At 36.6% G+C, this 25624-nt stretch overlaps 17 non-coding genes and 1 pseudogene across 17 annotated transcripts; all 18 read left to right on the forward strand.

Annotated features, from left to right (window-relative positions):
* The first annotated feature begins 170 nt into the window (after window positions 1-170).
* LOC128067091 (small nucleolar RNA SNORD113/SNORD114 family) lies at window positions 171-245 on the forward strand. Its single transcript, XR_008201303.1, has one exon. It is a non-coding gene; the product is annotated as a small nucleolar RNA SNORD113/SNORD114 family (small nucleolar RNA).
* Window positions 246-1170: 925 nt separating this feature from the next.
* LOC128067092 (small nucleolar RNA SNORD113/SNORD114 family) lies at window positions 1171-1243 on the forward strand. The gene has a single exon (XR_008201304.1). It is a non-coding gene; the product is annotated as a small nucleolar RNA SNORD113/SNORD114 family (small nucleolar RNA).
* An 875-nt stretch (window positions 1244-2118) lies between these two features.
* On the forward strand, window positions 2119-2193 carry LOC128067106 (small nucleolar RNA SNORD113/SNORD114 family). Its single transcript, XR_008201317.1, has one exon. It is a non-coding gene; the product is annotated as a small nucleolar RNA SNORD113/SNORD114 family (small nucleolar RNA).
* Window positions 2194-4412: 2219 nt separating this feature from the next.
* On the forward strand, window positions 4413-4484 carry LOC128067090 (small nucleolar RNA SNORD113/SNORD114 family). Its single transcript, XR_008201302.1, has one exon. It is a non-coding gene; the product is annotated as a small nucleolar RNA SNORD113/SNORD114 family (small nucleolar RNA).
* Window positions 4485-5396: 912 nt separating this feature from the next.
* On the forward strand, window positions 5397-5468 carry LOC128067112 (small nucleolar RNA SNORD113/SNORD114 family). The gene has a single exon (XR_008201323.1). It is a non-coding gene; the product is annotated as a small nucleolar RNA SNORD113/SNORD114 family (small nucleolar RNA).
* A 1476-nt stretch (window positions 5469-6944) lies between these two features.
* On the forward strand, window positions 6945-7019 carry LOC128067087 (small nucleolar RNA SNORD113/SNORD114 family). Its single transcript, XR_008201299.1, has one exon. It is a non-coding gene; the product is annotated as a small nucleolar RNA SNORD113/SNORD114 family (small nucleolar RNA).
* Window positions 7020-9578: 2559 nt separating this feature from the next.
* On the forward strand, window positions 9579-9651 carry LOC128067113 (small nucleolar RNA SNORD113/SNORD114 family). Its single transcript, XR_008201324.1, has one exon. It is a non-coding gene; the product is annotated as a small nucleolar RNA SNORD113/SNORD114 family (small nucleolar RNA).
* A 1400-nt stretch (window positions 9652-11051) lies between these two features.
* Window positions 11052-11122, forward strand: LOC128067125 (uncharacterized; annotated as a pseudogene).
* A 2544-nt stretch (window positions 11123-13666) lies between these two features.
* LOC128067094 (small nucleolar RNA SNORD113/SNORD114 family) lies at window positions 13667-13741 on the forward strand. Its single transcript, XR_008201306.1, has one exon. It is a non-coding gene; the product is annotated as a small nucleolar RNA SNORD113/SNORD114 family (small nucleolar RNA).
* Window positions 13742-15232: 1491 nt separating this feature from the next.
* Window positions 15233-15304, forward strand: LOC128067122 (small nucleolar RNA SNORD113/SNORD114 family). Its single transcript, XR_008201331.1, has one exon. It is a non-coding gene; the product is annotated as a small nucleolar RNA SNORD113/SNORD114 family (small nucleolar RNA).
* Window positions 15305-15516: 212 nt separating this feature from the next.
* On the forward strand, window positions 15517-15588 carry LOC128067111 (small nucleolar RNA SNORD113/SNORD114 family). Its single transcript, XR_008201322.1, has one exon. It is a non-coding gene; the product is annotated as a small nucleolar RNA SNORD113/SNORD114 family (small nucleolar RNA).
* A 1114-nt stretch (window positions 15589-16702) lies between these two features.
* Window positions 16703-16774, forward strand: LOC128067120 (small nucleolar RNA SNORD113/SNORD114 family). The gene has a single exon (XR_008201329.1). It is a non-coding gene; the product is annotated as a small nucleolar RNA SNORD113/SNORD114 family (small nucleolar RNA).
* Window positions 16775-17883: 1109 nt separating this feature from the next.
* On the forward strand, window positions 17884-17960 carry LOC128067100 (small nucleolar RNA SNORD113/SNORD114 family). The gene has a single exon (XR_008201312.1). It is a non-coding gene; the product is annotated as a small nucleolar RNA SNORD113/SNORD114 family (small nucleolar RNA).
* Window positions 17961-18512: 552 nt separating this feature from the next.
* On the forward strand, window positions 18513-18585 carry LOC128067119 (small nucleolar RNA SNORD113/SNORD114 family). Its single transcript, XR_008201328.1, has one exon. It is a non-coding gene; the product is annotated as a small nucleolar RNA SNORD113/SNORD114 family (small nucleolar RNA).
* Window positions 18586-19464: 879 nt separating this feature from the next.
* Window positions 19465-19538, forward strand: LOC128067098 (small nucleolar RNA SNORD113/SNORD114 family). Its single transcript, XR_008201310.1, has one exon. It is a non-coding gene; the product is annotated as a small nucleolar RNA SNORD113/SNORD114 family (small nucleolar RNA).
* A 1769-nt stretch (window positions 19539-21307) lies between these two features.
* Window positions 21308-21383, forward strand: LOC128067108 (small nucleolar RNA SNORD113/SNORD114 family). Its single transcript, XR_008201319.1, has one exon. It is a non-coding gene; the product is annotated as a small nucleolar RNA SNORD113/SNORD114 family (small nucleolar RNA).
* Window positions 21384-23941: 2558 nt separating this feature from the next.
* Window positions 23942-24013, forward strand: LOC128067109 (small nucleolar RNA SNORD113/SNORD114 family). Its single transcript, XR_008201320.1, has one exon. It is a non-coding gene; the product is annotated as a small nucleolar RNA SNORD113/SNORD114 family (small nucleolar RNA).
* Window positions 24014-24757: 744 nt separating this feature from the next.
* On the forward strand, window positions 24758-24833 carry LOC128067124 (small nucleolar RNA SNORD113/SNORD114 family). Its single transcript, XR_008201332.1, has one exon. It is a non-coding gene; the product is annotated as a small nucleolar RNA SNORD113/SNORD114 family (small nucleolar RNA).
* The last annotated feature ends 791 nt before the right edge of the window (window positions 24834-25624 follow it).

Consider the following 25624-nt stretch of genomic DNA (forward strand, 5'->3'; position numbering starts at 1 on the left):
CTTCCAAGGCAGGGGTGCAGGTTTGATACCTGGTTGGAGAGCTAAGATCCCAAATGCCTCATGACCAAAATACCAAAACATAAAAAGAAAAGTAATATTGTAATAAATTTAATAAAGACTCTAAAAATGGTCTGCATAGAAAAATCTTTAAAAAAAAAAGTCATGGTTTCTGGATCGATGATGATCCATGCCGGCGTATGGGTCATCAATTATGAATAATACATGTCTGGAACTCTGAGGTCCAATGGAAAAGAAATGTGGTCTTTCTCTTCATGGATTTTCATTGGTTCCTCAATGGTGGTAGTGATTGGAGAGAAGTTTGAGATATTCAAGGGTCTTTTTGCTGTGCTTGGGGTCATCCTGCTTTTATTTCATCAGTATTGATGATGTGATGATTTATATGATCAAAATGAATGAATGAAAGGCCTACAACTGGGCCTAACGGACGCAAAGATGAACTTGGGTAGAGGAGGAGGGGTGGGCAAGTAACCCCGAGTATCTGGGAGCCTAAGGGCCGTGACAGTACATCCCCTCTTGTCTACTTGTCTTTCTTCATGTGGACAGATATTGGGAATCTACAAAGTCATATTCTTAGGTTGGGTTAGTGAATTTAGATTTCTTGTTATCAAAAGACAGGTCCCTTGAAAGGATATACCTACTAGATTGAGTAGAAAAGGTCAGTTAGTGTCTCCTTTGGACACCTGCGGTCGAGCAAGAAATAATGATAAAAATTGCCTCTGTGGATGCACATTTAGCAACATATGAACCTAAGAGGTCAACTGCTTGGCCAAGCGCCATGCAGATGAACCACAGGAAGAGTCACTTGTATTGATTGTATACTCTCAAATTTGAGGATAGTTTTATTTCTAGAAAGCAACATCTTTGCATTATGAAATAGGTATTGATTCCTCATGATTCAGAACATGAAATCTGGAGTGGAAGAATTACTGACCCTAAATATTTTTTCCTCTCTCTTTTTCTTTGGTTTTCATGGACTGGACTCTATTCGTGAGAATCAACGCCTTTGAGCTGAATAGACTGTCAGTAGTCCGTGGTCGTGAAACTTACAATTATAGAAACCCGTGTGAGTAATGATCACATTTAAGGGGGTGTATCTAGGAGAGATGTGTGGAATTAATGGTTAACGAATGTAGAAATCAGTGAAAACAGTGGATCGATGATGACTACTGGGTGGCGTATGAATTGTGTATGATGAATGCGTGATTGGAACTCTGAGGTCCAATGCAAATAGAATCGAGTCCATCCATTATCCTGATGGGAGTGACACTATAGCAGAGGTCAAGAATGCATCAGGGTCTCATGGTCCTTGTTTTGATGCTGGAACTTTCTGTTGAGTAGAATGGATAAATAGAGTAGGTCTTCCTAAACACATGAAGAGATCTAAAGGTGAAAGGCAGAAGACAATTGCCAGTCCTGGAGGTTTGGGTTGAGACAAGGCAGACTGTGAATATGGCAAGGACACCTCAAAGTTCAGTGAGGAAGCCATGGGCCATAAAAGTTAGCACTTAGGGAAAAGATGGCGGGGACAGGGTAAGTAATAGTCAGCCTTTGTCTTGTGGCTCTACAGTAAGATCCAAGTGGTTCGTTTTCAAGAGATTTCCCACATAGCCTAAGGTAAGGAAAGCCTGAACGGAAGCAGGGAGCTGTGGAGAGTGTCTCCACGATCCTGATAATCTGCTTTGTTTTATACTTCTCAGCGTGAATGCATGGGATCCGATGGAAGGATTCCTCATGGAGCACCAGCCTAGGATGGCATCTTCGCTGTTGGAACCATAGACCCTAGACCCATGTGAGAATCATCTGATTCCTCATCTGTTCTAAGGTTGTTTCTCTAAAAGTAAAGATTACACAATTCACTTAGGTGACAGAAAATGAAAGAAGGCCATTTTTTATCAGTTTCTTGGTGAACAAGGAAGTAATGCAGGGGTTAGGCGATAGCAAAGATAAGACAGAGATGGAATGCTGTGAAAAATTTCTGGAGACCTATGAGCCATATGACACCTTCTTGGCCTCCTTTTAACCCCATAGTGTTAAAATTGTCATTAGTGAATCAAGGCATGAATCAGTTACCAATGTGGAGTGAAAAGTCATGGTGTTTGGATCAGTGATGATCCATGCCAACGTGTAAGTCTTTGATGAAGAATAATACGTATCTGGAACTCTGAGCTCCAATAGAAAAGAAATGTGGTCTTTCTCTTCATAGGTTTTCATTGGTTTCAGTAATTGAGCCAATGAAAATATCAAAAAGCATGCATACACATCTGTGAAGGGCAAATGGCTCTCTCTGTGCGCTCCTTCTCGGCTTGGTACTTGTCAGAATAGAAGCTCATGGAGATTTCAGCCTCCATGGTGATCAAGGTCGTGAGCTTCAGGTTGCTCTGAGACAGAGAGCTAGGTGAGTGTTTATTCAGTAAATAATATAGAAATAAATGGGGTGAAAGAAGATAACATTGGATGATTGGTGCCTGCTAGTTTCATGTGAGTTGTGTGTGATGAATACATTTTATGGAGTCTGAGGTATTACATAAAGGGAATCTAAGAACTTGGGGGGAGGCATTCGGGTTGGAATGCATTTTTTCGGAGCCAGGAGACCATTTTGAGCATTACCTGCTCTTTAACTCTTTTTGCTGTTTTCTATTGGTTATTATTTTTCCAATAAGATGTTTGAAATATAATCAAATAAAGTTAGTCACTCAATTGTGTCTAACGCTTTGTGACCCCATGGTCTGTAGCCCACCAGACTCCTCTATCCATGTGATTTTGCAGGCAAGATAATGGAGTGGGTTGCTATTCCCTTCTCCAGATAATCAAATAAGGCCATTTTTATCCCACTGATAAATAAGTAATGAATATGAAGCTTTCTGTTGATTAATGCATTGTGAAACCTTACAATAAATATGAGACACATTTGAGATGAGAGTTTCTGCAGAGATATATTAGCTATAACAAGGTTTTGTTGAGTATTTTCCAAGTACCGAGTGTTAAAATTTTAATTAAGCCTTTCCCCCTGATTTTGTGCCTTACCATTGCATCTTTGTGTTAGAAATAGAAAGCCCTGTTGTCAGTAATAGCCAACTTCTTGCCTTGGTTTGCTTGCTTAGTTTATCATGGATTTGTTGATTTCTGCATTTGTGTTATTTGTGCGTGTCTGTGTGTATTAAGGTTACAGTTTGAAATTTTCATCCAGAATAACAAAAAGTCAATTATAGCTCAGTGAAAAATAGAGAATTTGATGAAATATTAGTTGATTAATATATAAAGCAAAAACAGCATTTAATTTAAAAAAAGATGCTGAAATCACACTGCTGTGAAATTGAACTATTTACACCGTAGTGATGTCCTAGGCTTGTCAGGTTTTTTTGGAATAATAGAGTTTTAAAATGTTTATTAATTAGTTACTTGTTTAGTCAATAAACAAATAGAAATGAAAGAACAGAGACACACACATGGACCGATTATGCTTATCATTCCAGGAAGAGTCCTGAAGGATGAAAACGTTTCTGAGGAGTCTTTCTGAGATCCGACCCAGAACATAAGTAGTCTATGTCCTTTGTTGAAATTGTTTCTATAAAGAGTTGTCTGGAATACAAAAAGATCATATGCTTGTTAATTTCATAGTTATAGTGGTTATTAACAATGAATCTATGATGAAATCATTAAACACATAAATAAACATGGAAGGAAAACTTGTGAAAGTGTTCTCATATGAGTATCTTCTTTTTAGACAAGGGATTGTGAGTAAAAATTCAAAATGCTGAATCCCATTAAACTGGTGAGGGTCACCCCTTTGGCCAGAATGCTATAGACATGCTTATGTAATAGCCATTTATTTATTCTTTTTCAGACTAAAGATTGAAGTTTTCTTTTAATAAGTTTAAGAAAAAAATATACGAGGAATATATAATGAATAATTAAGTGTGGTGTAGATGAAATGCCCCAAGTAAGGATCAGTGGCGATTTGGTCTCATTATTTCCATCCTCTTCTGTGTTTTGTGCTCCTCAGACTCAACACGCTAAAGATGATTTAGCATCTGTCGTGGGCACCAGATCTGTGGTTGCCTCTGAATAATAAGAGAATGGAGATTAATGTGTGTAATAGTTGAAGTTCCATTTTCAGTATTTCTTATTAAAGAAATTCACTCAATCATTAAGGAATGTGGAATATGAGCAGAGAAGGTAGCTGCATTTCTGTCTTGAGTATGCACATATGAACCATTATGCTGATTAACCCTAAATGGAAAATGACTATTAACGTGAGATAGATTAAACTAGCAATAATTCTGTATACACCGAAGCTTCTGTGTTTTAAATTCCAGTGCTAAGATTATTAGTGAATTTATGATTTATGCAGTAAAGAAATAGAACCATATGTAGAAAAAGAGGGTCAATATTGGATCAGTGGTGACTACCCGTGGCGTATGTGTCATGCATGATGAATACATGTCTGGAACTCTGAGATCCAATGCATGGAATCTAGTCCATTGTGTTGTTTGAAGTGATCCTATAGTCAAAGTTTATGGATATAAAAAGATCTTTGTTTTCGTTATTATGACCATACATTTTGTTTTCTATTTTTATGATTTGATCAATGAAGTAGTTAATTGCAAATTTATAGAATAAATGATGACTATAAAGACTTTTCAATAATAAAAATATGTGGTTTTAGGAAATAATACTAACATGGACTAATACATTAATATATATTGAAAAGACTGATATCCATTAGGTAAAAAAGTCCTGAAAAGATGGTACCTCTTTGGTTAAGAGTTATTTGGAAAATGATGGGCAATAGTTACTGACTGAGGCAGTAATCAATTGGACATTAGATTCATTAAGGGGAAATGAAGTCAATATTATCATCATTTAGTAAATGACTACGTTACTGTGCAAATGAAGCACAGATTATTGGACCAATGGGGAGAATATCTGAATATTTTTATTCCCTTGTCCGCTTGTTATTCTTTAGAAGGGGTGTTCCCGCTGCTTCAGCCTTCGCTGTGTTCAGTCCTCGGCTGCCTCTGTGTCAGGAAGGCCTAAGGTAAATAATGGGTCAGGTTGTTGGCTTGGGTGATTTGTTTGAGGTGCTCATGATGTTATTAACAAGTATGAAATTAATAAAAATGTTGCCCATAGTTCAGTGGTAAATGTGATAAGAAACATTGTTTTGATTAATAAATTATGTGCAGGATTGAGGTTGAACAAAGCAAGAAAAAGCCTCTGAATGAAAAAATATTCTGTAAGCTGAGATTATGAATATGAAGGTCTTATTCCTGGGACATATACTGAATCATGTAGTATTGTTATTATTAACACCAATTAGCTGATGATTTAATCAATGCAAATATAGAAATGAATGAAGAAAAGGGACTAAGTCACGGACCAATGATGATGATCGTTTCGGGTAGAGTCCTGAACGATGAAAACATGTCTGAAACTCTGAGGTCCAACCCAGAACACCTGTAGTCTCCTCCCTTTTCAAAACTGCTTTTCCAGAGAGAGGTCTGGATTATTCAAAGACCATATTCTTGTATCGATTTTCCGGACTTAAATTTGTTGTTATATATTAATGGATCTGTGACGGAACCATTAAATAAATATAAATTAATGTATAAAGAAAAAATAGGGTGAAGTATGGTTGAAATTGAACACATTTTCTGAGGGTCACTTATTTGACCAAGATTAGATAGAAATGCAGAAATAAGAGGCAGTTTAATTATTGTGTTTTTTTCTTTTAACAAAACAAAAAAAATTGAGAGAATAAGAAAAAATAATAAATACCTAAATACTGAGAAAACTTAGTTCTCAATATTTTTATTATATTGCATTTTCTGTACTCCCCAGAATGAATGCAATAGAATGATTTAACATCTTCCATGGACGCCAGCTCTGTAGTTGCCTCTGTATAACAGGAGGATGGAGACTAACGTGAGTAATACTTGTTCTTTTTTCCAGTTTGTTTTGTCATTAAGGTGATTCACAGTATTATTAGGAATGTGGGATATAAGTAAAGAAGGCAGCTGTATCTCAGTGTTGAGTATGAATATCAGTTCAGTCAGTTCAGTTCATGTGTTCAGTCATGTCTGTCTCTGCAACCCCATGGACTGCAGCATGCCAGGCTGCATATATCCATATAATTGGATAATATGAGATTCTATAAATAAACATTTAATTACAAATAAAGATGAATGGAGTAAAACACTGTCTAATTATCAAAATATATGGTGAGACAAGAAATACTATTACTGTATTATGGAAACCCTGAAGTTCAGTTAATAATGAATGGTGCATGACTGATACCCCTTAGGGAAAGGATATGGGTGACAGGATCTAAGTGAAAGACATTCTTCAGATTCTGGCACAGAGGCGAGATCCCAGTGGTTCGTTTTTGACAGATGTTGCGTGTATCCAAAGTTGAGGGTGGCCTGAATAATAATGTGAGTGTGGAAGCTGGGAACAGTGGGGACTGTCTCCGCCATCTTGGTCTGCTTTGCTTTGTATTCCTCAGAGGGCGAACACAAGGCCCGAAGGAAGGATTCCTCGTGGAGTACCTGCTTAGGATGGCATCTTTGCTGTTAGAACCAGAGACCCGTGTGAGCATAATCAAATTTGTGGTCTTGGGTTGAATGGCTTGTCTAATGTTTTTGCTGTGTTATTAATATATTTGAAGTATGGTTAGAGAGGGTCATTTTAATCCTGTTGAGAATGAAGAAATTAGTATGAAGAATTATATTGCTTATTGCCTATGTGAAAAACCGATCATAGGCAAGAGAGACATAATGGTGTCAGTATTTTTCTAGAAACATGAGTGTTGGCTGTGTCAAGTCTTTTGTTGGGTTTTGTGAATCATAGAGTTATAAGTTATAATTAGCAAATCAATGAATTAATCAATTAACAATACGGAATGAGGAGCCAGTCTTCTTTTCTGGATCAGTGATGATAAATGCCGGCGTATGAGTCATTGATAATGAATAATACGTGTCTGAAACTCTGAGATCCAATAGAAAAGCAGTGTCTTTCTATTCAAGCATTTTCATTGGTCATGATAATTGAGCCAATGAAAGCATCAATAAACAAGTCTGCAGATAAATGGAGAGAAGGTTTCAATCTCTGTTTTCACCTTCTTTGTTTGATACTTTTCAGAACAGAAGCTCAAGGTGATTTCAGCTTCTACTGTGATCAATATCATTTTCAGGAAAGAGCAAGGTGAGTAATGCTCAAAAATTTCATCTTGGTTTGTGTTGTTGAAGTGGTTTCATAATACTCTGTGAAAGTAGTAAATATAAGCAAAAGGTTAACTATATCCCAGTGATAAATATGACTTGAGACCATATGTGGATTAGTTGATAATATATAACATTGATATTTATTAATGAAAGGTATAATCTATTTTGGTGTTAATTAAAGAAGAGTCAGGGATGTTTAATGGCTTGCTCTTTGGTTTTTGTTACTCAAATATTTATTTTGTTATTACCAGTGAAGTAATGATTTAATTGATATGAATATGAGTATAAATGAACTAAAAGTGGGCCCAAATGAACCAGTGATGATGATAGCCTGACCATGGATGATGTATAAAAGAGTCTATACTCTGAAGTCCAATGAAACCCATACTCTTTTTCTTTATTTCTTCCTGTGCACAGGTGTTAAGAATGTAGAAAGTTCAAGTTCTTAGACTGCGTTTAAAAATTATTACTGTATCAATGAAAGCACTATTAAAGATATATAGATAATAGATGAATGAAAATGGTGAATTATTATCTAATTATGAACTTATATGATGAAGCAAGAGATATTAATAAAAAGCGCCAACCTTGATGTCCATTTTGAAATGGATGGTTCAAGGGAGTCACCTCTCTGGCCAAGTATCAGATAGGCATGAACTATTCAGAGTTGACTTTATTGTTCTGAGTCAATCTCACATTTGAAGTTATTCTTTCTGTTAAGAGAAAACAATGTCTGCATTCTAAAAAAGGTATGAATTCCTACGTGACTGGTTAAATGATGGAGAGTCAGTGGTGATCCATTTTTTTTCTTTTCTTCTCATTGATCATGCTTTTTGTTGTTCACAATGGACACACTGACACTTTGAGTCTCGTAATGCGCCTTATGATTGTATCTCTATGTTAGAAGCACAGAATCCAGTGTGAATAATGGTTAAATTTCTCATCATAGTTTCAGTGACTTTTTTACCTCTGTGTATACAGTGTATTATTTGAATTTCCATGTACAATAGCCAAAGGACAATGCAGCTCAGTGATAAATATAGAACTTTATGAAACAGGAATTGATTAACTCATAGATGAATAACAGCATATTATTTATTGGGATTAACATATGTACACTACTGATGCTATCTATAAAATAGTTAAATAATGAGAACCTACTGTAAAGCACAGGGAACCGCACTCAGTGCTCTGTGATGGCCTAAATGGGAAGGAAATTCAAAAAAGAGGGGGTATATGTATACATACAGTTGATTCATCTTGCCATACAGTTGAAAGTAACCCAATATTGTAGACCAATTATACTCCAATGAATCAACATATATTCAATATAAAAATACTAGTGAAGTATAAAAAATTAAAATGAGTACACTGCTCTGAGAATGATTAGTCATTGAGCAAATAGAAATACACAGCAAATAGAAGGCTCGGTCATTGGGCCAGTGATGATCAGGAAAAAAAGAGCCCTGAGCAGTGAAAAGATGTCTGAAACTCTGAGGTCCAACACAGAACATAAGTAATGTGTTCCCTGTGTGCAATTATCAGAAATATAAAAATGTATATTCGTGTATTGATTTCATAGACTTGCATATGTTATTACTAACGGATCTGTGATGGTGGAAGCATTAAGCAAATAAAAATAAATATATAAGGACAAATAGGATGAAGCAGTGTCCATATTGGAATTTTGTGAGACAAAAGATACTATTAATACACGTTGGAAACACAGATGCCCACAAAATAAATGAGTGAGAGGTGCCTGTTTGACCCAGGTTGGCTAGAAATGCATATGAAAGAGTCAGTCTAGGTATTCTGCCTCCAATTGAACTTTCACTTGTAACAAAATAAAAAATACTGAGTGAAAGAAAGAGTAGTAACTACCCGACTAAGTGAAATACGGAAAATAAGGATTGATGGCAATTAGGTATGGATATTTTTCTCATCTTTGTTCTACACGCCTCAGAATGAAGGGAATAGAGAAGATTTAGCATAGTTCATGGGCATGAGCTCTATGGTTGCCTCTGAAAAGGAGGAGGATGAAGGTTAACGTGAGTGATAGTTGAAATTTTTCTCAGTTTGTTATTTTATTAACATAATGCAATGTGTTATTAATAAATGTGGACTATAATAAGGCACCGCATTTCAGGGTTGAGTATGGATGTATGAACCATATATAAAGTTGAGAGTATTAATGAGATGTATATTAAAGTAAGAATAATTCTAGGTACATCCAGGCAATTTTTGTTTTTTAATTGTACTGCTAACATTATTAGTGAATTTGTGGCTTATACAATAAAGAAATAGAAGTGCACATAGGAAAAAGAGGAATAATATTGGATCAATGATGACTACTCGTGTTGTATGAGTCGTGTATGGTAAATAACGTGTCTGAAACCCTGAGGCTTGTTGTCCCATTTGAAATGACCATATAGGCAGTGGTTAGAAATATACAAAGACTTTGTTTTGGTTTTTATGATCACGTCAGATAATTCAGCTCAGTCGCTCAGGCATGTCTGACTCTTTGCAACCACATGGACTGTAGCACGCCACGCTTCCCTGTCCATCACCAACTCCCGGAGCCTACTCAAACTCATGTCTATCACATCAGTGATACCATCCAGCCATCTCATCCTCTATCATCCCCTCCTCCTGCCCTCAATCTTTCCCAGCATCAGTCTTTTCCAGTGAGTCAGTTCTTCGCGTTGGGTGGCCAAGTATTGGAGCTTCAGCTTCAGCATCAGTCCTTCCAGTGAATATTCAGGACTGATTTCCTTTAGGATGAACTGGTTGGATCTCCTTGCAGTCCAAGGGACTCTCAAGAGTCTTCTCCAATACACAGTTCAAAAGCATCAGTTCTTCGGCACTCAGCTTTCTTTATGGTCCAACTCGCACATTCATACATGGCTGCGGAAAAATCATAGCCTTGACTAGATGGACCTTTGTCAGCAATGTAATGTTTCTGCTTTTTAATATGCTCTCTAGGTTGGTCATAACTTTTTCTTCCATGTATTTCTGTTTTTATAATTGAATCCATGAAATAGTCAATATAAAAGTGTGTAAAATTTAAAAATATGAATGTGAAGCCTTTTTCAATTATAAAAATGTGGTTAGGCAAAAATTAGTATCATGTAATAATACATTAATATATATTGAAAACACTGATACCCATCAAGAAAGATATAGTAGTAGGGTGTCATCTCTTTGCCCAAGGATGATATAGAAAGTGACAGGTATTAGGTACTGACTGGGTCAGTTACAACTTTGACATTAAGTTCATCAGTTACTAATTATATGTCAGTCAATGCCTCCGTTCCTGTGCAAATAAACAGTGGGATATTTGGGTCGCTGGAGAGAACAGCTCAGTATTTTCATCACTTTGTCTGCTTGCTATTCTGCAGGTGGATGTTGCTGCTGCCTCAGCTTCTGCTGTGTGTGGTGGTCACACCACCTCTGTGTCAGGAAGGAGCTTAAGGCAAACAGTGCTCAAGATTGTTGTCTTGGATTGGGAGATTTGTCTGATGATGTTTATGGTATTATTAAAAAAGTATTCAATTAATCAAAAAGTTGCTCAGTGATAAATATGATAAGAAGGATTATTTTGAATAATTGGTAATGGCCAGGATTGAGGTCCAAAATTAGAAGAGAAAGGGCCTTAATGGGAAATGATTCTGTAAACTAAGGTTATGGATATTTAAGGGTTTTATTCTTGGGATGTTTAGTGAATCATATAGTATTTTTATTAATGCCAATTAATCAATGATTTAATCAATACAAATATAGAAATAAGGGAGAAAAGAGACTCAGTGTTGGACCAGTGATGTTTGTGATGGGAAGAGCCCTGAACAATGAAAAACTATGTTTGAAACTCTGAGGTCCCATCCAGAACATTGGTAGTGTCTTCCTGCTGGTGAAATTGTTTCTGTCTAGAGAGATATCAGGAATATAAGCAGATTATATTCTTACATTGATTTCATAGATTTTGATTTGTTATAATTAAGAGATCTGCGATGGAACCATTAAGTAAATATAAATATATATAAGGAAAACTAAGGTAAAGCTTTGTCCAAAGATGAACATACTGAGTGAGGCAAAAGATACTGTAATGAACCCTGAAGTCCCTACGTCCCATTAGATAAATGGTGGAGGGTCGCTTCTTTGACCAAGGTTAGATAGAAATGCGTAAGAGGCAGTTTAATTGTTCTGCCGCAGACTAAAGATTGAGTTTTTCCTTTCAACAAGATAAAAAAAATAGCAAAAGGAAAAGTAATAAATACCTAAATACTGGGAAAATAAAACATAGAAAACAAGGATCAGTGGTTATTAGGTCTCAATGTTTTTATCAGCCGTGTTCTGTCCTGTTTAGAATGAAGGCAGTTCAGATGATTTAGCGTCTGCCATGGACAAATGAGCTCTGTAGTTTGCTCTGTGTAATAAGAGCATGGAGATTAATGTGAGTGATAGTTGAGGATCTCTGTTTTTTTATTAGATTAATTTACTGTATTATTAAGAAATATAGAGTAAAATAAAGAAGGCAGCTGCTTTTCAGTGTTGAGCATTGATATATACACCCATTATTTTGATTAAAGCATATATGAAAAACAATCTATAAAAGAGAGAGATATATTTAAGTAAGAATTATTCTATACACACTAAGACTTTTTTAAAAATTGTACTGCTAAAATTATTGAATTTTTATTTAATCAATACAAGTAGAAATAAATGAAGGAAAATAGGAGCCATGTTGGATCTAATCTATGAGTGATATATGGTGAATACTTGTCTGGAATTCTGAGATGCAGTATTAAAGTAATCTAGTCCATTCTCAACTTGAGAAGGCATCCCATAGAGAGATATCAGGAATAAATGAGGGGCTTATCTGTGGTCTTTGTGTTCATGAATTTTCATTGTATTATTATAATTAGAAAATGAAAGAATCCATAAATGTATAATTAAAAATAAAGGTGGATGAAATGAAGCAATTTCCAATTACTGAAACACGTGGTGAGCCATGAAATACTATTAATATACCAAGGACACCCTGAATTTCAATTACTAATGAATGGCACACAGCTGTTACCACTTAGGTTAAGGTTGAGGGGGACAGAGTAAGTGATCAGAGAGTTGTATGCTCAGCTGTGTCTGTCTCTTTGTGACCTCATGGACTATAACCTGTCAGCCTCTTCTTTGCATGGAATTTTCCAGGCAAGAATATTGGAATGGGTTGCCATTTCCTACTCCAGGGGATCTTCAGACCCCAGGGATTGAACCCACGTCTCTTGTGTCTCCCACACTAGTAAGTGGATTCTTTACCGCTTTGTCACCTGGGAAGCTCCTAGTCACTAGCAAAAGTCATTCAGTCATGTAAGACTCTGTGACCCCATGGACTATACAGTCCATGGAATTCTCCTGGCCAGAATCCTGAAGTGGGTAGCCTTTCCCTTCTCCAGGGGATCTTCCCAACTCAGGGATTGAACCCAGGTGTCCCGCATAGCAGGCGGATTCCTTACCAGCTGAACTACAAGGGAAGCCCGTGAAGCTCCTAGTCAACCTTTATATTCTGGCTCAGCGGTAATATCAAAATCGTTCATTGTCAAAAGGTTTTCTATGTACCCTAAGTTAAGGATAGCCTGAATACCCCTGTGAGTGTGGAAACAAGAAGCAGCGGAGAATGTCTCTACCACATTGTTGGTCCATTTTGCTTTATACCCCTCAGAGTGGATGCATGGGACCTGAAGGAAGGATTGCTTCTGGAGCACCAGCCTAGGCTGGCATCTTTGTTGTAGGAGCCAGGAGACCTATATGGGCATCGTCTCATTCCTAGTCTGGGGCTGGATGATTTCTCAAGAACTAATGACTGCACTAATCTCATGGGTGAGAAAAAATGAAAGAAGGTGACTTTTATCCCAAAGAACTGAGTAGTTCAGTCACTCAGTCATGTCTGACTCTTTGCAACCCCATGCCAGGCTTCCCTGTCCATCCCCAACTCCTGGAGCTTGTTCAAAGTCATGTCCATTGAGCCGGTGATGCCAAGGAGCTGATAGGAAGCTAAAAGCTGGTAATAAATTTAAGAGAGTTATAATGATGCGAGTCCCTTGGACTGCAAGCAGATCCAACCTAGATCCAGTCCATCCTAAAGGAAATCAGTCCTGAATATTCGTTGGAAGGACTGATACTGAAGCTCCAATACTTTGGCCACCTGATGCAAAGAACTGACTCATTGGAAAAGACTCTGATGCTGGAAAAGATTGAAGGCAGGAGGAGAAGGGGATGACAGAAGATGAGATGGTTGGATGGCATCACCAACTCAATGGGCGTGAGTTTGAGTAGGCTCCGGGAGTTGGTGAAAGACAGAGAAGCCTGGTGTGCTGCAGTCCATGGAGTCGCAAAGAGCCAATATCAAATGAGCAGGAAGTCATCGTTTGTGGATCAGTGATGATCAACACCAACATATGAGTCATTGATGATGAATAATATGTGTCTGGAACTCTGAGGTCCAAAATGAAAGAAATATGGTCTTTCTCTTCATGCATTTTCATTGATTATGGTAAAGGAACCGTTAAAAACATCAATAAACATGCCTGCAGGTCAGTGAAGAGAAAGTTTCCATATCTGGGATCACCTTCTCTGCTTATTCCTTTTCAGAATGGAAGCTCAAGGTGACTTTAGCCTCCATGAGATCAAGGTCATGAGCTTCAGATTGCTATGGGACAGAGAGCCAGGTGAGTAATGGCCAGGGTTCTGGTCTGGTTTGGGGACTTGTTTTCAGTGTTTTTATTGTATTCTCAAAAGCAATAGAAGCAAAAGATTAACATGGGCCAATAATATAATGATACATAACCTTATATTTATTAACTGATAATATATAGCAGTGATATTTAGTAGTAAAAGGTATAATCTATCTTGATGTTAATTAGAAGTAGGGGTATTCAAGTGTCTTGTTCTTTGCTTTTTTCACTAATCATGTATTATTTTCAATGAATGAGGATTTAATCAAAATAAATAGATAAATGAATGAACTAAAACGGGGTCTCAGATGTACAAGTGATGATTAGCAGATGAGTCATGGACAACAAATGATAAAGGTCTGGAACCCTGAGGCCCAATACATTCCACACTCCTTTTCTTTGTTTATTTTTTCCTGTAGGCAGATGTTAGGAATGTTTAAAGTTCAAGTTCTAAGACTGAGTTTTAAAATTATTAATAGATCATTGAGAGTACCATTAAAGATACAGATAGATAGAAGATGAAGAAGAACAGATATATTATTGTCTCATTGTGAACATAGATGGTGAGGAAAGAAATAGTAATAAAAATTCCCAACTGTGATGACCTTTATGAATTATGTCACCCCTTTGGCTAAGATTCAGATTAATGCGGTTCACTCAGTCATGTCCAACTCTTTGCGACCCCATGAACTGCAGCACCAGGCTTCCCTGTTCTTCACCAACTCCCAGAGCTTACTCAAACTCATGTCCATTGAGTTGGTGATGCCATCCAGCCGTCTCATCCTCTGCCGTCCCCTTCTCCTCTCGCCTTCAGTCTTTCCCAGCATCAGGGCCTTTGCAGGGAGTCAGTTCGGCTGATTAAGCATTATTCCCTGGTGCTCCACCTTATGATTGCACCTCTGTGTTAGGTACACAGAGACCAATGTGAGTGATAACCAATTTTTTTGTCTCGGTTTTGTTCATTTCTTTTCTGTTGGTCTGTGCGTGTGTGTGTGTGGCTGAATGTTCCATATAGAATAACAGAAGGCCAAGTCTAGCTCAGTGATAACTATTGAAATTTATGGCACATTAATTGATTACTGCGTAGGTGAAAAACAGCATCTAATTTAAAAGAGATACATTGTTGCAAGAATGATCTGTTTACACCTTAGGAATATCATGACTTTTCTAGAGTTTTGTGAATAATAGGATTTTAAAATTATTACTAGTGAATTACTGAGTTAGGCAACAAACAGAACTGAACAGAGAGCGGAGTGTCAGTCATGGGCCGATGATGATGACCGTTTCGGGAAGAGTCCTTAACGATGAAACCGTGGCTAGAACTCTGAGGTCCAGGATACAGACATAGGCACTGTTTTCCCTCTGATGAGAAACTGTTTCTTTCGTGAGATCTCAGGAATATACAGGGGTGATTTTCTTGTATTAAAGTGTTAAAGTAAGAATAATTCTGTATATATCATCTCTTTCTTAAAAATTTGCTGATAAAATTATTAGTGAATTTGTGATTCATAAACAACAGAAATGTATTCGAATGAGATAGACAGTAATGGATCGATGGTGACTCCCTGAGGCGTACGAGTTGTGTGCAATGAATATGAGTCTGGAACTCTGAGGTTTGATGCAAATGAAATCAGGTCCACTGACATGTGTGAAGTGACCTTTTAGGCAGTGGTTAGGAATACACAAAGATATTTATTTCGGTTATTATCACCATGCATTTTTTTTTCTGTTTTTATAATTGGATCAATGAAATAACTAATATACAAATGTATAATATAAAAAATGATGAATATGTTGCCTTTTCAATGATTAAAAATACGTGGTTAGGCTAAAATTACTATTATATATATAATGAAAAGACTCATAATCAATAGGAAAGATATGTTATGAGGATATTACCTCTTGGCTAAGGGTGATATAGAAAGTGACAGGCATTAGTTACTGGCTGAGTCAGTTACAAGTTTGACATTTGATTTATTAAGGGGAAGAGCAAATATGAGCATAATGTAGTTGATGCCTCAGTTGCTATGCAAATGAATGGTCAAATTCTTGGATCAATGGAGAGAATATCTAAGTAGTTTTGCCACCTTGCGTGTTTGTTATTTTGTAGGACGGATGCTCCTGACACTTCAGCTTTCGTTGTGCTCAGTTGTCACACCAACTGTGATCGGGAGGAAACTAAGGTGAACAATGGACAGGGTTGTTGTCTTAGATTGGGTGATTTGTCTGAGGGTCCTCATGGTATTGTTAAAAAAGTATTAAATCAATCAAAAAATTACCATAGTTCAATGATAAATACTCAAGAATGATTATTTCAAATAATTGATAATGGGCAGAATAGAGGTCGAAAACTGGTTGAGAAGACTCCTAATGATAACTAATCCTGTAGACTGAGGTTAGGGGTATTGAAGGGTGTCATTCTTGGGATACTTATTTTTATTATCACAATTATTATCTTTATTATTATTAAACTATTACCATTATTAAATGGAGAAGGAAATGGCAATCCACTCCAGTATTCTTGCCTGGAGAATCCCATGGACAGAGGAGCCTGGTGGGCTGCAATGCATGGGGTTGAAAAGAGTCAGACACGAGTGAATAACTAACGCAACACAACAACCATTATTATATGCTTCTTCTTCTTATTCATTCAATGATTAATATATATTACCATTTATTCAATGATTTAAGGAAAAGAAATATAGAAATGAACAAAGAAAAGAGACTTAATCATGGACCAGCGATGATGATCGTGATGGGAAGAGTCCTATTTGATGAAAACGTGTCTCAGACTCTGAGGTCCAACCCAGAACATCAGCAGTCTCTTCCTTCTGGTAAAATTGTTTCTATAGCGATATCAGGAATATAGGTAGGTTATATTCTTTTGATTTCATAGATTTAAATTTGTTACTATTAATGGATCTCTGAGGAACCACTGAGCAAATGCAAGAAAGTGAAGCACTGTCCAAATAGGAACATACTGAGTGAGACAAAAGATACCATAATAAACCCTGAAAACACTGAATCATATTCAGTAAATGAGTGAGGGTCACATCTTTGACCAAGATTAGATAGAAATGCATGAAAGTGAAAATATTAGTCGCTCAGTCATGTCTGACCTTTGTGACCCCAGAGACTGTAGCCCACCAGGCTTTTCTGTCCATGGGATTCTCCAGGCAAGACTACTGGAGTGGGTTGCCATGTCCTTGCCCAGGGGATCATCCTGAGCCAGGGGTTGAACCTGGGTCTCCTGCAGGCAGACTTTCTACCAACTGAGCCGCCAGGGAAGATCTGGAAATGCCCAAGAGACAGTGTAGTAGCCCTGCTTCAAGCTAAAGACTGAGCTTTTTGTTTTAACAAGATTAAAAGAATGTGAACAGAAAGGAAAAGTAATACATTCCTAAATACTGAGTAAACGAAGTATAGAAAACAAGAACCAGTGGTTATTAGGTGTCAATATTTTTATTATCGTCTGTGTTCCCTACTCCTCAGAAAGAAGCCAGTACCGATGATTTAGCATCTTCCACGGACAGAAGCTCTGGAGTTGCCTCTGTATAACAGGAAGGTGGAGATTAATGGGAGTAATAGTTGAAGTGCTCTGTTTTTTTTTTTTTTCATTAAAGTAATTTACTGTATTATTGTTGAATGTTGAATATAAGTAAAGAAATGTTGACTATAGGTAAAGAAGGCCGCTGCATCAGTGTTGAATGTGGATATATGAGCTATTGTACTGATGAATGTATATATGGAAAACAGTGTATTATTGAGAAAGATACATTAAAGTAATAATACTTCAGTGTACACCTGGCATCTTTTTGCTTTATTTTTTGAATTGTTCTTGCTAAATTTCTTAGTGGATTTTTATTTAACCAGTCAAGATAAAGAAATATGTGCAGAAAAAAGGGGACCGATGTTGGATCAATGATGATGTCTGGTCATCATCAATATGAATCATACACAATGAATGCGTGTCTGGAACTCTGAGGTCCAATATTGGATTAAGCTTGTCCATTCACAGCAGAGAAGATATTCTGTAGACAGACGTTGGAAAGAGTGCCTCATTTTATTATCATCTCCTTTGCTTTATACTCCTCAGAATGGGTGCACTTAGGCGGGTGGAAGCATCTTCCACGGTTACGCTCTGGTTTCGTTGGTGTGGTAGGTATGTTAAGACCATGTAAGTTGTAGCCAATGGTTTAGTTTGAGTGGACAGTTGGTAGTTCAGTTGCTCGGTCGTGTTCCAGTCTTCACAACCCCATGCACTGCAGCTAGCCAGGCTTCCCTGTCCATCACCATCTCCTGTTTGGTGATTTCTTGGAGCTTGCTCAAACAATCAAAGAAGGGGAAATGCCATGTTAAGTATCAGATTGACATGAAATATTATCTTTATTAATCTATAAACGTATCTCTGAGGTCTCTGGAAAAGATTTTTGAGATAGATATTGCAGATATTTTAGTTTATTTTTCATTTATGTGTATTTAGTAGCAAATTTACAAATAATCCCAAATGTTTATGAGAATGAAAAATAAAAGGGTGTTTTCTTGGGCTAGTGATGATGACTGGTAGCAGATGAATCTATATAATGAATAATATATGTCCTGATACTGAGGTCCAACAAAAACCTAGTGTATTTCTTTTAAATCATACTAGAGACAGATGTTGAAATATACCCAGTACATCTATTATATTCATCGAGTTATATTTATTATTGTTAAAGATTAATTTTAGAACCAATAAAGAAATGTAAATAATAGGTAAAGAAAAAGGTTAAGAAATAATGAGTAAAAAGGGTGAAACCTTGTCTAAGTATAAACAGGTGGCAAGGCAAGAAGTACTATTAATAAAATTGAAAATACTGAAACTCAGTCAGGAAAAAGTGGCTCACCAGTATATCTTTGACTAAGTATTATATCAATTAAGAGTCACTTATACTATTATGGATTTGTCTCAAGTTTGTTATTCATTTTGTTAAGAGAAAAATAGATCCATTATGAATAATTTATAAATACTTCAATATGTGAGTAAATGAAATGTGCAAATGAAGGATCGATGGGCATTGTACTTAAACTTTTTTTTTTTTTTTTTTTTTTATCATTGACTGTTTTGTTCTTTGCAGACCCTACGCCCTCGAGCTCTGTGTTTGCATCTCTGTGTTAGGAGCACAGAGACCAGTGTGAGTAAAAGTCAAAATCTTGTGTCCTTTCTGTGATTTTTTTTTTCAGAGCATCTAATGTATTGTTGAAAAGTAACATATAATAAGAATCGCCAGCAGTAGCCTAGTGATAAACACTGAATTGACATGTAACAGAAAAACAAAGGGTATAAAGAAAGAGATATATTGGTTATGAAAATGATTCTCTACATAGAATAGTGGTTTTGGGGTTTTTTTTTTTTGCTTTTTGCAAATAATTGGGTATTTAAAAATTATTTTTAGTGAATTAATGAATTCATAAATAAACACCATAGAAGTGAATGAAGAAAGTAGGTACAACATTGGATCAATGATGGGTTTTTGGTGCATGTATGAGTCATATGCAATGAATACGTGTCTGGAACTCTGAGGTCCAACATAAATGGAGACCCATTGCCTCTGTTCCAGGTGACCCTATAGACACCTGTCAGGCATATACAAATATCTTGTTTTATGTTCATACATTTTCTTTTTATGTTTATAATTGGATCAATGAAATAATATATAAAGATGAAATTGGTGAAACTTTGTTCAACCATAGAAAAGTGGTTAGGCAAGAAATTCTATTAATATACATTAAAAACAAATGTAAATCAGGAAATTTATGGCTAAGATGACATTGTTGTTGATAAGTAAATTGCTTAAGTTCTCTATGTCTTGTGTCTGTGATCTGTGTCAGTGTCAAGATTGATACTGTTCATTTACTTAGGAGAAACTAAAGTATAAATGATCCCAATTCACTACCTACTTAAATGACTAAAGGAAACATGGAATTCAAAGACTAGTTAAAATGCTATCTTAATGCCTTTTTTATCTTCTGGTTTATCTTCTCCTCCTTAGACTTGTCACCGTGGGCTAATGTGAGCCTTCCTCGTGGTCATGAATTCTGCGGTTGCACTTGATGCGCTCAGGGTTAGGAGAGCAAAGTGAGTCAGTCCTCTTCGTGGTTTTGTGGTTTTCATTTCTGTCAGATTTTCACTGCATTTTTTAAATTCTATAAAAAAATAATCGATGTTTGTGAACCATAGCCACATGGTAAAAGTAGGGTTAATATGAAACATTATATTAATGCATCTGGATAGGAAACTTTGAGGTCAATTGATGACAGCTTCTGTGGGAAGTCATTCTATAGACAAATGAAAGTGCCAAGGACCTTCCTTGTTTTAAGTTTTTGTGACCCTGAAGCACTTTTTCTTCATGTAGTTAATAATGAATGGATGATCAGTAAGAAGTGTTGACATGAAAGAAGGTAACAAGGACAAATATGGACAAACAATGATGATTTGTGGTATGATTCTTTGATGAGGAACACCATAGGTCAACACAAAAAATCTAATACTTTCCTCTTTTTTGAAGTGATCCTATAGGGAGATGCCAGGCATATACAGGGATCATGTTCTTAGTCTTTGTGTACAATAATAGCTAAAATTATTATTATTATTAAGAAATCAATGTCAAGATAAACAAATATATAAGTGAATAAATATGAAAGAAGGAAACACTGTTCATTAAAAGTATTAGAAATCTGATGACATAAATTGGAATGGAAAATAAAATAATCAAGTGTGTATGTCTTTGAGTGGGAATAATAGTGATGATCGTCATTTACTGATAAAGTTACAATGTTTATATTTGGTTTATTAAGAGCAAAATAAGTATTCCTGTAAATTAATGACTATGCAAATGAATTGTGAAAACTCTGAATCAACGGAGAGAAAGTCTCAACATTGTTATCATCTTGTCTGCTTGATCCTTTTGAGAATAGATGCTGGAGCTGATTTTAGCCTCTGCCGTTACCAAGATTGTGAGACCAAGGTGAGTAATAGTCAACATTATTGTGTTGGACTGGATCATCTGTTTAAGGGTATTTATAGTATTATTAGAAAATATTAAATTCTTTGAAAAGTTTATCATGGCCTAATGATAAATATGAAGTACTATGTTGATTAATCAATAATGAACATGATTGAGGTCTATTAATTAAAAAGGTTTAGTCTATGTGGAAAATGATTCTGCAAACTGATGTTAGGCATATCCTTGATCTTGTCCTAGAGCTTTTATGAACCATGTATTATTTTTATTTGTATCAATGCATTCATAATTTAATCAGTACAAACATACAAATGAGGAGGAATAGATCCAGTCATGGACCAGTGATGATGACTGATGATAAAGGAGTCATGGGCAATGAGAAAATATGTGTCTGAAACTCCGAGGTCCAACATGGAACAAAATTAGTCTGTTCCTCTGTTGAAATTGCTTCTGTAAAGAGATATGAGACATATCCAAAGATCATATTCTTGTATTGATTGTGATCAATATTGGTCATATTCTTGTATAGCCTTAGATTTGTTTTTAATAATGAAATTAGCTTCCGTCCCAGCTCAGTTGGTAAAGAATCCTCCTGCAATGCAGGAGACCCCAGTTCAATTCCTGGGTTGGGGAGATCCGCTGGAGAAGGGACAGGCTACCCACTCCAGTATTCTTGGGCTTCCCTTGTGGCTCAGCTGGTAAAGAATCCGCTTGCAATGAGGGAGACCTGGGTTTGATCCCTGGGTTGGGAAGATCCTCTGGAGAAGGGACAGGTACTCACTCCAGTATTCTGGCCTGGAGAATTCCATGGACTATACAGTCCATGGGATCACAAAGAGTTGGACATGACTGAGCAACTTTCACTTCATTAGGCATATATGCATAAATTCATTAAAAAAAAACAATAGGAGGAAACGTGGTGCAGTTAGGAATGTATGTTGTAAAGCAAAAGGTGTCGTTAATGAAATTGAAGACACTGATGCCTCTTCAGAAATGGTGATTGTGTCTTAATTTATTTTACTGTCTGTGCTTCTCAGAACCGGTGCATCTCCCACCGTCGCGAGCTCTCTGGTTGCCTCTGCATAATAGGAATACAGAGATTAATGTGAGTAATAGTGAAGTTGCTTTCTCGGTTTCTGTTTTTCTTAAGTTATTCATTTAAAAGTGAGAAATATATTTAGAGAATGCAGCTCTATTTTAGTGATAAATATGGGATAGAGTTAACAGTATATTGATGTATATAAGAAAAACTGAGGATAATTTACATGAGATATATCATTGTGAGAATAATTCTATATATAGATTAGGGGCACAAAAAGTATTCTTGAAATTTTGTGACTCATCACTTTAAAAATTATTATTAGTGAAATAATTGTTTGATCAATAATGCTATAGAAATGATTGAAAAAAGGGGGGCAATATTAGATCAATTATGACCAATGTTGATGTATGAGTCATATATATGTGTGCCTGGAAGATGGTCCAACGTGAAAATTTCTACTTTATTGTCTCTGCTTCAGTTGACCCTTTGAACTAAGGTCAGGAATGTATGAGGAGGAATAGAATTATTGGGAAGATCCCCTGGAGGAGGGCCTGACTACCCACTCCAGTATTCTGACCTGGAGAATTCCATGGACTATATAGTCCATGGGGTCACAAGAAGTTGGTCAGAACTGAGTGACTTTTACTTTCACTTTTCTAATTAATGAATTAATAAACAAATATAGATGCAAATGAAGAGAAAGTTGACCAGTCACTGTCTAATGATGCTGTCTGGTGTGTGATTCACATAGAATGAATTCTGTGTGTCAAGAAGTCTGAGGTTCAATGCAAAAGAGCTCATCTATTCAACATACTTAAAATGACTGTAGACAGATTTCGGTATTATACAGTGATCTCTTTCTCGGTCTTTGTGCTCATGAATTTTAAAAATATAATTACAAATGAATCAATGGCAGAATAAATTAGCAAATGTATCAATGAATAAAGATGAAGAGGGTGAAACATTGTTCATTAATAAAATATTTAGTCAGGAAAATGAATATTATATATTGAAATAGATAATAAAATGGACTGAATATATTATGTCTTAAATTAAGCATATTTTCCGTGATAAGTAGTAACCAGTAATTGCCCTGAGTCAGTTGCATGTTTGATGTTTATTGTATTGAAAGAAAAATAAAAATTACTATGAATTAATAAACACTTAAATGACTCCATACATGGAGACTGGAAACTGTACATCAGTGGGGAGAGGAGAATATCTCAGCACCGAGCTGATCTGGGGTTCTGTCTTGGTCAAGATTCCCTTGCCTGTGTTAGGAAAGAGAACGTGGTGAGTAATAGTGGTCAAAGATCTTATTTTGGTTTCACTTATTGTTTGAGTAAAGATGAGCCTGGTGGGCTACAGTCCATGGGGTCACAAAGAATTGAACATGGCTGGGCAGCTAAGCACACACACACACACACACACACAGTGTATATGGGAAAAGCTTCTTTAGACAGAGTTCAGGAATATTTAAGGATCTCATTTGTGTATTTTCTTAAATAATGTGATTTTTATTAATATCCATGATGAATGATTTAACTGATACAAATGTAACACAAATGAGTAAAATGGGGGTCTAACAAGGATCATGAATGATGACCGGCAGCATATGAGATTTGATCAGTTATGAATGAAGCAAAAGTGGGACAATATTTAATCCATGTCCCCTGGAGGAGAAAATGGCAACCCACTCCAGTATTCTGGCCTGGAAAATTCCATGCACAGAGAATCCTGGAGGTCTGTAGCCTATGGGTTTTCAGAGAGTCGGACACGACTGCGCACACACACACATACAAATAGTCTAAATGTCCATCAGGTGGTGAAGAGACAAGCGAAATCTCGTATATCTATGCAGGGAAAGACTACTCAGCAATAAAAAGGAACAAATTGTTGACAATCTATGACTCTAAAAAGGAATGCTGGATCAGTGATAATTGCTGGTGATGTGTAAGTCATGTACAATGAATATGTGTCTCGAACTCTGAGGTTTGACTGGAAAGAATACTGTAAACTAGTGAATATTAAATGACTGTGTCTAGGAAAGGTGGAATGCAAACAACCAATAGATAGAAGGTCTCAAACTTTATTTTTTGTTCTTTTTTGTGCTGTTCAGAACAATCACTCCTGCACGGATTTTAGCGTTCTGCCATGGCCTCAAATGCAGTGTTGTCTTAGGAGCAGGGAGACCAGTGTGAGTCATAGTTAAAGTTCGTGTCTTGGTTTGATTGGTTTATCACGGTCAGTGCATTGTTAAGAAATAAGGAATATAATCAAAGCAGGGCAACTGTAGTCCAGCAACATGGGTTGATAGGCCAAATTGTGTCAAGGCATCCATGTATGAAGCACTGAGGTCAATTCAAGAAACAGATCTCGTTTCTGGGGAATGATTTGATAGGTAGATCTTAGGGATATCAAGGTTCTTATTTTTTTTTTTTCTGATTGATGTATATTTCTTTTTAGTTATAAGTCATTACTTAATATATCAATGGGCAGAATATAATGAAGAAAAGGGAGTTTCCAGGTGGCACTAGTGGTATAGAAGCCCGCTGCCAGTGCAGGAGACATAAGAGGCATGGGTTTGATCCCTGGGTCCAGAAGATCCACTGAAGGAGGGCATGGCAGCTTATTCCAGTTTTCTTGCCTGGAGAATGCCACCATCAGACAGGCCTGGACGGCTAAGTCCATGGGGTCACAAAGAGTCGGACACAATTGAAGCGACTTTGCACTATGAAGACAAAGATTCTGTGCTAATGACCTGTGGGGTCTAAGTCAAGGATGATGAATAATACTTCTTTGCATATCTGAGGTCCACCATGAGAAGAAATCTAATCTATGGCTCTGTTGAAAATGATCCTATAGACAATTGTTATAAATATTTGATTATCCTGTTTTGGGGCATTTTTGGGTCATGGATAATGACTATATTAGTATAAGTGAATTTATGCATAAATGTGGCCAGGCCCAGAGCAGGGATTGCATACGTAATGGAGCACGTATTATTAACCTATTTTTGAGGAGTTAGTATTCACATTGCTTATCTTTCAGAATGCAACACACAGAGACAGACGCGTGAATTGTCAGTTTCACATTCTTGGATGTCTTTGGTCTACTGGTTATTTGTTTTATTACTAATTAGGAAACATGTTTATAAAATTAAATAAAAGATTAAGCACTGTTTAAATTAAAGAAGGACACTGATAAAAGTTTGTTAGGCAGCACGAGCTATTGTGCTCACAGAATTCCATTACAGAGGCACACTGTCTGTTATCAGTTTGGTAATGAGCAACGCACTGCGCCTGTGTTAGTATTATTCATGCTATGACACTGAGCGTGTGCAGTTTTATCATTAGAGTGCATAAATGAATAAGTTAATAACAATCAGTCACTCAAAGGGACAAAGCATGGGCCAGTAATGAGCGTGTCTTGAAATAATTATGATTTAACCAGTTCCACTCAGATGATGTTCCTCTTAGAGCAGAAATCCTGTCTCTTGCTGGTTTGGGTAAGAAGAATATTGAGGGACCTCCCTGGTGGTTCAGTGGTTAAGACTTCACTGGAGCAAAGATTCCTCATGCCTCATAGTCAAAAAGTCAGAACCTAAAC

This window comes from Budorcas taxicolor, chromosome 21 (assembly GCF_023091745.1).
Source record: "Budorcas taxicolor isolate Tak-1 chromosome 21, Takin1.1, whole genome shotgun sequence".
NCBI classification, from domain to species: domain Eukaryota; kingdom Metazoa; phylum Chordata; class Mammalia; order Artiodactyla; family Bovidae; genus Budorcas; species Budorcas taxicolor.